This window comes from Acinonyx jubatus, chromosome A2 (genome assembly GCF_027475565.1).
Source record: "Acinonyx jubatus isolate Ajub_Pintada_27869175 chromosome A2, VMU_Ajub_asm_v1.0, whole genome shotgun sequence".
Lineage (NCBI taxonomy): Eukaryota > Metazoa > Chordata > Mammalia > Carnivora > Felidae > Acinonyx > Acinonyx jubatus.
In genome coordinates, this window is record NC_069383.1 from 55,377,422 (window position 1) to 55,390,146 (window position 12,725).

Genomic DNA, 12,725 nt, shown 5'->3' on the forward strand with positions numbered 1-12,725 from the left:
CTGCCAAGTCCCTTTAAATTGTCATTTTTATCTGTAACTTGGCTAAATGCACTTTTGTTAAAAAATATTTCCAATAAAAAATATGTATAATTACACAATATAAATAGAAGACTTCTTTACATATCCATACAGAGGGGATTGAAATGATTATGAATGTTGTTTGAGTATTTCTTTTAAAAGAGGTCTCTAAATGAAAACAAAACCAAAACAAAACAAAAACCCTGAAAACCTAAGTAACCGTTAAAAAGAAAAAAAAAAAACCCTAACTTTAAATTGAGTCAGAAATAGATAAGAACTTTCTAATTGAATTAAAAAAAACTGGCTGAAAAACATACATAATCTCATTTTTAAGGGAAGGCATGACATTTATTTTTAAAAATTACTCTTTTAGGGATGCCTTGGGTCACTTAGTCGGTTGAACGCCCAACTCTTGATTTTGGCTCAGGTCATGATCTTGAGGTTCATGAGCTCAATCTCTACATTGGGCTCTGTGCTGATAGTGCAGAGCCTTCTTGGAATTCTCTCCCTCTCTCTCTGCTCCTCCCCCATATATGCGCCCCCCCCCCCGTCTCTCAAAATAAATAAACTTTTGAATTTTGAATTGGTAGAAAAGTTTTTAAATAAATAAAGTACAGTAGCAGTTATAGTGAAAGTTCCTTGGACAGATATAAATACCTGGTATGTATATATTCTTTAATTATTTTTTTCTTAGAACTATTTGGGAGTTCACTGTACATAAAGCTTATTAAACTATATAACATACATATTGTAGAATATATTGGTGATGCAGTCAGTAGATATGGACTCAGTTATTTTTTCTTTATAAACATATAAGATATTCTAATGCAGATATGAAGAAATTTGGTATTTTAGTGGCTAAAATTCTGAAAGCTTCACCAGAAATGAAAGATTTTATCCAGATAAAGAAGAGAACTGACATTTCCCCTCACATTTGGCCTTCATAGGCTTATGCTTTTCTCAATACTATTATACTTTATTTTTATTTATGTATGTATGTATTTACTTTTTTTAAATTTTAATGTTTTATTTTATTTTTGAGAGAGAGACAGACAGACAGAGCATGGGTGGGGAGGGGAAGAGAGAAAGGGAGACAGAATCTGAAGCAGGCTCCAGGCTCTGAGCTGTCAGCACAGGGCTCGAACTCATGAGGTGTGAGATCATGACCTGAGCTGAAGTTGGATGCTTAACTAACTGAGGCACCCATGTGTCCCAATACTATTATACTTTAAGTTAAACTTTATTCTAGTATTATTTTTATTTGACTAGAATGCTCTAACTTTATTGAGAGGATTTATCAAATATGGCATTTATGCATTTACAAAGTCAAATATTAGCTGTCTTTTACTGAAAGCTGCTGGAATTTCCTGTTCTCCCAGTCTTCTATTCAGAGAAGTGCCTATGGTGTTTGTATTTTGTATAGTTGTCCAGGAATTAGTCTTAACATGAGTACTTTTATCTTTTGGGATATATTCCAAGTTTTTCTGAGCAGTCTGTACAGCCATGCAAAGAATATTGTGGTTTTTCAGATTGCTCCCAGCAGTTCCCTTGACTGAATTGTTAATCTAGTTTCTCCCACATTGGTTGATATCATTGTAAACTGTGAAGGCTATGAAGTCTAGGTTTTAAGTTAAACCCTAAGAAAACTTCAGGGGAAAGAAGTCTTGTTTTCCCCCAAGTACTGCACTCAAACTTTAAGAAAATACTTGTTCTTTAGTCTTTGCTGTGCTACTGGCAGATTTTCACGCTGTTAAATTTTGAAAAATAGCAATAGGTGAGTTGACTTTATGAATCTATGAGGTCAAAATCTATAGACTCTAAATGTGTTTAAACTCATTCAATGAGACTGCAAGAGGAAAAACAAAAGGACCTTTCTTTCCATTTTTCTTCTGTGATTAGAATATGGTAAAAGAGTTCATTAAATATTAATGCATCTGTTATTTATATATTCTCCTACTTACCCATTTCTAGCAGGTTGCTAGGTTGTTTTACTATAGTTCAGGTTTTTTTTTCCCCTGTGTGGATAGCAGATGACATTTTATTACATTTGTTCAACAAATCAGTTACATATCTATGTTGATACCTATATGCATTCTGGGAAATGAAATAACTTTTTGTAACTTCTGATTGTCTACTGCCTTTAAAGAAGATAGAATGTCAAGTTTATTTTTTAAAAATTTTAAAATATTTATTTATTTTTGAGAGAGACAGAGTGTGAACAGGGGAGGGGCAGAGAGAGAGAGGTAGACCCAACTGGAAGCAGCCTCTAGGCTCTGAGCTGTCAGCAACAGAACCCCATGTGGGGCTCGAACTCACGAACTGTGAGATCATGACCTAAGCAGAGGTTAGACACTCAACTGACTGGGGCACCCACACGCCCCTCCAATTTATTCATTAAGACTGCTAATAAGAGGTCATCTGGCTGAATAATTACTGAAATTTGAATATGGACTCCAGGTTAGTTGACAGCATCAGTGTTAAATTTCCTAAAATTGTTCATCATGTTGGAGCTATGAAAGAGAATGTCCATTTCTGAAGAAATACACATTGAGGTATTAAAGAGGGTAATAAGTACAATGTCTGATTCACTCTCAAGTGGTTCTGGAAAATTTTTTCATATATATACACATACATATAAATTGAGCATAAGAGGAATAAGGCAAATGTGGCAAAAAGCTGACAATGCACTGGGGATGAAGGGTACATGAGTGCTTTGTATAATTCTTGCAACATTTCTGTAAGTGTGAAATTGCTTTAGAACAAAAAGATAAATGTGGTTTCAAATTAAGATTTAAGCAAAAATGAATGTATGTTTCTGGTCACCAAAGAGCCATACTCCCTTCTTTCTAATCTGTGCATTTTATTTTTGTATTTTAAAATAATGAGAAACCATATCTATGACTTTTTAGGACATCTGAAAGCAAGGACAGGTGAGAGACTTCCATTATGGCTGTGGAGACTGCTGATAGTAGCTGCAGGGAATGGATTCCATGAGCTCTTCCTGTCAGGACTGAAAATAAGCAACCCTGGAGAGCTGCCTCTTCAACTCAATTCTGCGGAGAAGGTAGGGGTTTTATTTATTTCTAGTTTCTTCCTTCTAGTAAGAAATCAATTATGTGAATGTGCTGATCAAATTCCTTCATACACCATTGTAATCTTAAGGAATAAATAAGTGGAACACCTTAAGCACCTTATACTCTTCTGAATACTCAAAAATCTCGATTTTTTTCTAATAAAATATAAAAACTTTGCATTTAAATTAGTGTTTGCACATAATGATATCAAACATTTTTAATCAGTTATGCATCAATTATTTGACTTCAAAAATAGGATTAACTGTGATTAGCAATCTTAGTTTTTGTTAACCTTTATTTCACGTAGTTTTATGCTTTCCAATAAAGATAATTTCTTACATGCTTTGATGAATATATTTAATATTTACACCTTTGCAAGACTTTCAAAAATGAGGGAAAAAAATCCCCATTAGACTGTATGTTGGAAAATAGGACCATTGTGTCATTAGCTCCTACGAATTAAGCCAGGTAATATGAGGGTTAGTAATCAGCATTAGACAAATGGGGAAAAATGAGATGCAGAGGACTGAAATAACTTTTTCTAAGTAAAGTAATAAGTATTTGAGTTTATATTGTAATTTATGGCATCAAGCAGTAGAATTCTTTATAAGGCTTATGAATTCTCTTTGTTATAAGGAGTTTGTAATTAGACATAATATTGTCATCCTTGGTCATTCCTTCTATTTGTTTGTACTAAGCTTCAATTTAAAGGACCCAATATTTTTTGCAATGGAAAGCTATAGAATCCAAGCTGCTTTGTAATTGCCAATGGTAAAATATTTTGATGTCAAATTGTGGAGCCCTAATAGTATTGTGATATTTTAATTGTTATGATATCTTATACATTATGTTTTTGCTTTTAGCAAAATTGTTCCGAGTTCTTCCCATTTAGAAATGCTTTAAAAGATCATCACTTTGAATACTTATTCATTTTCAAATCAAAGTATGATACTCACATAATAGTGGCAGTCTCATCCGATGTTGCAGGGAGCTTTGAATGTCCTACTTTGTGTGCTAAGAAAGGATTTGATTCCTCATATCTCTCTGGATGCAGGTCTGCAGGGTTCAGTCTTGTCATATCTTTGTGACTATTTCCTTACTCTTGGCTACCCCAAACCTTTTGAGTATTGAAATCTATAGTTTCTATTCTGTGCCTTCCTGTATCGTCTGAGTTGCCATTATCCTACTGTATGGAACCCTGTTTCTCCTCACTCTCCTCTTTCATCTTTGTTCTTTTAAAATGGGTTTTAATATGGTTTCCATCTTTACATCCATAAGCAGAGCCCCAGCTCACTGTGAATATATTTTCTATTGTTTCTTCACAGTAATGGGTCACACAGAATTGGGAATTTCATAAACAGCTATATAATGAAAAACATTAGGAAGGAGAAGTTTCCATGGTGACTCAGGTCAATTTTAATGAAACCATCAATATTTTCAGGTTTAAACTGCATCTTCAGCCTTTTCCTGGCTAATAATCCTAACATCCCCATATTTATTTTTTCAGGCAATACTGTAGTCAAAGTGAATGCCCAACTGGGAACCTATGTAGTACACATTTAGCCTCTTAATGTCCATTTCAAGTATTGCAGCACTTCTAAAAAAAAGCTTGAGAGGGAGGAAAATGAAGAAGAAGAGAGAGAGAACAGAAGCTTGATGAGGCAGTGTGGGGGCTGAATCTCAAAGAGCCTCACATGCTTTGTTCCTTGGAAGTTAAAAAAAAAAAGTATAAATGCTAAAAGGAGAAACCTCATAACATCAAATGGAATTTTAGAGGAAGTCAATATTTTGGATAGATCAAATGACATAACAGTTGAATTAAACATAAATATTCGATGATGCTTTTCAAAATTTAAAGTGTATACAGATCACCTGGGAATCTAATTAAAAATGCAGATTCTGATTCAGTGGGTTGAGAGTGGAGCCTGAGACACTGCATTTCTAACAAGCTCTAAAGTGATGCTGGTTGCTCCTGGACCATGGGCTACACTTTGAGTAGCAAGGTTTTAGAATACCCTAATCTTTTTGCTTTGAGATAAACATTTTACATGAAGACCTTATTTGAAAACTTTTTAAATAACTTCGAATATACTCTGATTTTAGTGTCTAGATTAAAAAGAAAGAAAGATGTGGAGAATCAAGCAATTAAACATGCATTTTAAAGGATTCAATTAAGATGATAAGAATCCAAAAGAAAGTAATTAGGTTTGAAGTTCTAGAGAATATGCCACTGCATTTCCATCAAAGGAAAGAACAGCATACATTCTGTTTATAAATAGTTTACACTTCTAGAGAAGAGAATCTGAATCATTTGTTTTCTCATGTTGTCCTGCCAAGGTTCATAAAATTTCTTCAGCAGGTAAATTGATGTGCCCTTGTCATAATCATGGCCTTCTGCTAACACAAGTCTTTGTTCTCTAGAAAATTGAAAGTTGGGCCTTGAGTAGCTTTTACAACTAGTCTTTTTAGGTTTGTAGTATTGATATTTTTCAGCCCTATATTTCTTTCAAATTTGGTCTGTTAATACTAAATGATGATAATGTATATTTACATGTATATTTATATATGTCCACATATATTTAAAAAAATTTTTTTTAACGTTTATTTATTTTTGAGACAGAGAGACACAAAGCATGAACGGGGGAGGGTCAGAGAGAGGGAGACACAGAATCTGGAACAGGTTCCAGGCTCTGAGCTGTCAGCACAGAGCCTGATGCAGGGCTTGAACTCACGGACCGCGAGATCATGACCTGAGCCGAAGTCGGCTGCTTAACCGACTGAGCCACCCAGGCGCCCCTATGTCCACATATATTTAATCATTTATATTTGTACAATACTTTAAAATACTCTCCAAATACTGTCATTTGATGCTAATGTGAGTTTAGCTATTTTCTCCCATTTTATTAACAAGGAAATTACATCAGGAAACTTGTCCACGATCATGTAGTTAATAAGTGGTAAAATCAGGATTCAAATCTATGTCTTTGGTTTAAAAATCTCAATTTATTTCCACCATGAAATAAGATATGATAGCTTATTATCATATAGACCATATATAGAGATGAAGTTATTGTCAAGCCAAGAGGATAACTCATAAGGTAGTTTAAACAAAGACTGTAAGATGAGAAGAGAGAAACAGCTTCCTGAAAACTTTGGCCAACAAATCAACTCCAGAGTTGAGTTGTATAGCTAAAAGAGATATATTAACTCTGATTAAGTAACAAATTTTGACATTCAGTAGAGAGCAGACAACAGGAAGAGACCCAGAGCTTCTGAGTGTAGAGGCTGGAAATAAAATTACTGTGTCAGTGAAATACCATTAATCTAGGATTTCCTTTATTAAGTTTTTTTTAATGCTTACTTATTTTTGAGAGAGAGAGCGTGAGCAGAGGAGGGGCAGACAGAGAGGGGACAGAGGATCCAAAGCTATTAGCACAAAGCCCAGTGTGTGACTCAAACTCACAAACTGTGAGATCATGACCTGAGCAGAAGTTGGATGCTTAACTGACTGAGCCACCCAGGTGCCCCTAGGATTTCCTTTAAAGTTCAATCTCCCATAGAAATGAAAAAAAAGAGAGAGGCAAACTTTATTAAAATTATTTAAAATAAACAGTATTGGCTGAGTCAGGTAACTGTTGGTATTTGTGGTGGACTTTTATATCTTGTTAAAAATTCAAGCTTCTGTTTATGTATGTTTGGTTTCACAGTTTACTATGTATGTATTATGTAACTTATAAATGCCACGTATTACTTTATTTAGGTTCTTGTTCTCTTTCATTTTCCACTTGGTGAACTCTTTGAGACTTAGGCATTGTTCATCGTCACTTCCCTGTAAACATCTCTGCCACCTAGTGGACCATATGAAATCTGTCAGGTTGGCTCAGTAGGTGCTTGGTTAAGCATCAGTATATAAAGTGCTCATATGTCATACTAAGTGAACTAGGATGTAGGATTGGAGATGTCTTTAAATCCCGGATTTGCATGTTAAGCCAGGTATGCTAAGGTGAGTTGAATAGATACCTTGTACATAGGTATTTTGTACCTTGAGATCTTCATGCATGGGGAGAAGTGGCTTCTGCTTTCTAAGTAGCTGTTTTGGTTAGCTCTGCTGAAATGAACTATGAAGGACAGGTCCCATAAGAAGTGCAAAGAAAGACTCTTAGGACCAGGGGTAAGGTGCTTGAGGAAGAAACTCTGACCTTTGGGTTGCTAGTAGGAGATGATAGGACTCTGGAAATCTGGAGTTACTGGGGAAACCAGCTGGAAGATTTCTGTTTGAAGAGCCAGCCCTTGGGTCATGTCTTTATCACAGGTGTAATGAAATAAAACTAAGTCATTAGATTACCAACTTAACAAATAACGTTATTCTTAGTTAAAATTATCATCTGATTTACATGTTTTATGTTATCTTTGTAACTACAACACAGGTTGTTATTAATGGTTTTGCCTATTCATAATCTGAGATTAATTATTATGAAAGTGCTAGGACTGGAATCCTTGTGATATTGAATATATTAGTGCTAGGTTCACTTTTGAACATCTGATTTGCAGAAAAATTGGGCAAATTCGGAGGCGAAAACAAAACAAAACCACTTGCCAGTCAGTATAAAAAGTTTATTTTAATGTAGAGGTAAAGATATAAAATAAATCAAGTAATTATCTCCCGCTATAGCTATAGTAAAATGGGAAGAGCTTTCTTAGTTTGGGGAGCACATTATGAGGGCATTTTTTTCAATGTTTTTATTTATTTTGAGAGACAGCACAGGAGCGGGGGGAGGAACAGAGAGTGAGGGAGACACAGAATCTGAAGCAGGCTCCAGGCTCTGAGCTGTCAGCACAGAGCCTGATGCGGGGCTCGAACCCATGAACTGTGAAATGGTGACCTGAGCCGAAGTCGGACGCTCAACCAACTGAGCCACCCAGGGCCCCTAACAGGGCATTTTCAAGCATTGTACAATCTCATCTGTGCCTCATAACATGCATACCAAAACCATTCTGGATTTAGAGACTGAAGTTTTGCTTTGGAGTTCAGAATTTAGGTTTAGGCCATCAGTTTTCTCTAGAATTTAAGGCATTTTATTTTAAAGTTGCCTTTCCTGGTATAATTTTAGAAAAATTAGAGTTCCCTAGAATTCTGTTAAATTCTGACGGGCAGGAAGACAGACAGACAGGCAGACACATGCTCATATACAGACTCTTTAACATGAAGGGTGGAGCTGGGCAAGAAACAATTGTCTTTCACTGCTTGGGCTTTGGCTTCTGGCTCTTTGATATTTGGGATGACCTGTGTAATGTTCTCTGGGTCACCTGTATTCTGACTTTGCTCTCATTCACTAGTTCTTAACTTACTTTGGCCTTTGTTAAGGTTTCTTCCTTGACTCAAGACATGGCCCTTCTAGAGATTTGATCTGGTTGGACATACCTGAATACTCTGACATGACTTTGAAAACAAAAATGTCAATAGAGAAGTAGTCTACTTATTTGTAAAAAGGCAGTTGCTACTACTTATATATAGTTTTCCATTTATATTATTATTATAATAAATATTTTCTTATCACAAAGATAATAAATATATACATTGCTAGAAGTTTTAGAAAATACATTAAATTTCAAAGCAAAAAAACTCTTATAAATCTATATCATATAGAAAAACACTGGTGAATAGAACTAAAAACCAGTTTTTCAGAGCATAAGCACAAATTTTTAAATAAAAATAGGATGACATTATTTATTTTATATACATATTTGGTAGGCCCACAATATTTCTATAAGATATATTCCTAAAATTTAATATTTTTTAGGTATGAATTCAGAGGTGGACACATAGCATTAATAATATTTCCAAACTGCAGCTATTTTCATATTTAACAGTAAACTTAGGGATTTTGAATCTTTTGTGGGGAAGACCACTTTGTTGTGACAAAGTTTAATTATAATTGGAATGAGCAGAAAACATTATATGGTTGATTTTCCATTTAACGTGCAAATCATAGTTCTAATTTCTCTAATTAAAAATGGTTTGGTCTTTGTTTGGTTTTGGATTTTTGTTTGTTTATTGTCCAAAAGATAAAAATTCTTCAAACAGGACCTGTTTTTCCCCCAAATCTGGTGCAAAATTGATGATATATGAAACAATAGAGCATGTGAAATATGTTGCTTTTATATGGAAAATGTCTCCAGTTTGTTTCATTTGATCATTTTTCCTATAAAAAATTTATTAAAACCTTCTCAAGCATATCTGGCATTGAAACTAAAACAGCAACCTCAGCATGTAGAGTGAATGTATAGACTTGTTCAGCCTTCTCATAAAGGCACCAGATAAAATCCCGCTTGTAAAACGAGGTAACAGTTAAAATTATTCCATAGCAAATGTACTGTGCCAGCTTTGTGTGCCAACTCATAAATATTTCTATCCACATACACTTTCCAAAGGATAGTTTTCCAGTTGCAATTAAACTCCAAGCTGTTGCATATTTTGGGGCTTCAGTAATTTTGCCTATAGACAATTAAAATTTTGGAAGAGTTATTCTCTTAGTTATTAAAATTATAATAAATTATTTTTAAAGAAATTTGCTTTCAAATCTTAGGTATTCTTATGTAGTAGGCTATATTCTAAATCTGAAGACCTCCTCTTTAATAAGGTGGTAGTACTCTCCACTTTTCCGCAGCTAAACCCATAGGGGAGAGCTTCAGATACATATAGTGGTTCTAGTAAGAAACACTAATAAATTCATTAAAACCAAAGATTAATGTGTTGATCCCAACCTCAAAATAGCAAGAGCTCGACCATTTGATTCTAAAGAAATGCAAACATTTTGACTTCCTGAGTTTTCTGTGGCAAGTAAGTTTTTATGATTTTATGCCCCAAACAGCTAGACATCCTGTGAAATGCCCTGCCTGTATTTCTTTGTGGATCTATGACCTGTATTGTTATTTATTTTTAAATATTCATAGTATGTTAAAAATTCTTATTTGTTGAGTGCCCACTATGTTCCAGGATCTGTCCTAGATGCTTACTTAGTTTAATCCTCGCAATTATTCCTGTATTGCACATAAGAAAATGGAGGCTCAGGGAAGTTGAGTAACATCACCAATGTCACACAGCCTAGAAATAACAAAGCTAGCTAAGTTTCAGACTTAGTTCTGGATGAAATAAGTACTATGAATTAGATTAGTGAAAGTAGCCTCTTGTCTAAAAGAAGGAAACCACAAAATAAAGCACTAATAAATATCATTTTATCTCATTTTTATTTCCATATATTTATGTTTTGTTTGTAAGAAAACTGTAAGTGAAAGATGGCAAAATAAATCCTAAAAATAAATCCAAACCTGCAGTAAGGCTACTCTTCTTCTATTTTTGTTGTTGTTGGTGGTTGTGGTGCTGATGAAATCTAAATTTGGAAACAAGAATCAGAGCTGTAAAGATACTTAAAGGTTAAAGATTCTTTCTAGCTACTTCAGTAGTCAGTTCAAATAAGTATTTCATATTCCTTCAATAATGTTTTAATGACTATACCATTCTATCCTTTCTTAAAGTTTACTACCATTTGCTTTCCATTAGAAAATCATTTTAAATTAAGAGCCCCTTTAAAATGAAAAGTCCATAGGCTGTAAGAAGCTAATAAACGAGAGAATATTCTTTTGTATTTCACCAACCTGAACCTTGAAAAAAAATGTATATATATGTATATATATATACATATATATATACATAAATATATGATTAAAGTATAAATTATCCAACTTTTTACATTTCTTTACTGTCCTCTTCCACGGCACAGCTATTACCCAATGTAGAGAACGTACTCTTTTAGCCTCTTCCAAGGCACTTATGTCTCCTGAAGTGTGTCCAGTAATAGAAGGTAATTTACTTCTTTTTGAAGCCAGAGTAAAAGCTGATCAGGCCAGGATAGCTCAAGCTACCTGCCAGCCACTTTCAAAGGCAGCAGAAAAACAGTAAGTCTCCATGACAAGGTTCAGGTGAATTCTTGCTGCCCTGGAACACAGGACCTTATAAATTGTTTTGTAAAGTGTTGAATTTCTATCCTTATTCTAGTTTCTCTGAATAAATCGCATTATTGCCCAAAGAAGGTTTGAAATGCCAAAACGAACTGGTGCCAGTGGAAAATTCAACTAGTGATGAATAGAAGATTAATCATCAAGGAAATGAGTAGCCTTGGTTTAATGCATAGGAGTTTAAGAAGACAGCATATTTGACCTGCAGCATTTTTCAGCTACAGCATTGCTAGAAGGCAGCATTTTGCTCTTTCTTAGTAATGTTGTGGAAGAGAAAGAAAACTGGATTTGGAGTACAAAGATTTGAGTTTTAAAAGGGGAGAGAAAGGGAGCAAATGTTTTTTGAGGACTTTGGTAAGCAATAGTCACTGAGTTAAGGGTATTCACGTTTTATCTCATTAAATCCTCACAACACTGGGACTTAAAGAGCTTAAGAGACTTGTCCTAGATCAGAGCTAGAAAGCAGCAGAAGTAGAATATAGCTATATGTTAATCCAAACGTGGAGGTCATCTTGCCACTCTTCTTATAAACATAATCAGTTTATCATGGAGAAGAACAATCCATTCATTTTTCTCAGTGTCATCTGAGTGTCACCTGCATCAAAATCATTTGGAAATCCCCAGTCGCATTCCAGAACTATGGAACCAGAATCTTGGAGAAGGGCCTGGGATGTGGCAAGTATAATATGTCCCATGCTGTGCTTTATCATGCATATTAAAATCTGTGAGCTGCTGCTCTAGAAGAGGGTATGGAAGACTGGAATAATACAAATTGCAAATGGTACTTGAACAATTTCCTCTATTAAAGTTATTCAAAACCAAGTATAACACACAGGTTCTTGTGACTGGGAAGCAATTTGTAAATATGCCAACAGCCCCAATGCTATAAAGGAAGCCTGAGGGAATACATGGATATTTGCCGGTAGGTACGGTCAGCCAAATGCCAGACAAGAAATCTTTTGCTCAAGATCAACACAATTCTTGTTGTCTGAAAGACTGTCAACTATATATTTTATTTTTTACATGCTGGGGTATAGACATATCTATTTGGAATTTGTTTTGTAACTGACTCATCAACAAGGAGATGCAAATGGAATCATGGAATAGAGGAAAGATACTGGATTTTCGAGAACTACAGACTTGGGATTGAATGTTTACTGAGTGGATGACCTAATTAAATTTTTGTGGCCTCAAATTTGTTATCTTTAAAATGAAATAATAATAGCAACTAGAACCTTATTATGTTGCCATGAGGATTAGAGATAAAACATGTAAAGCACATGACACTGAGTCTGGTACAAAGAAAATAGTTAATGATAACCTATGTCATCATCATTATTAGTGACATTTGTTATCAAGTAAATAGAAGTGAAATGTGTTCATTACATACATGTATACTCTTTAAGAGAATCACCTCTAGAGTATATGATGGTAAACCATTCAATAGAGAGATATACCTAGTCTTGAAAATTGTCCTTGAGAAATCAGTACATTCTATAAATAATTCTATTCTTCATCATCTGTCTTGAAACATTACTGAGAGGAATTCTAGGGAAGATGGCGGCATAGGAGGACGCTGGGCTCACGGCTCATCCTGCTGATCACTTAGATTCCACC

The 12,725-nt window shown here is 34.7% G+C and overlaps 1 protein-coding gene across 2 annotated transcripts in view; it reads left to right on the top strand.

The window, feature by feature from the left end:
* MACC1 (MET transcriptional regulator MACC1) overlaps positions 1-12,725 on the top strand; it is a 538,854-nt gene that overhangs the window by 37,844 nt on the left and 488,285 nt on the right. For both annotated transcript variants that reach the window (XM_053218324.1, XM_053218325.1), the window contains exon 2: positions 2,928-3,082. The gene's annotated coding sequence lies outside the window, so the exon portion shown is untranslated. The remainder of the gene's footprint in view (positions 1-2,927; positions 3,083-12,725) is intronic.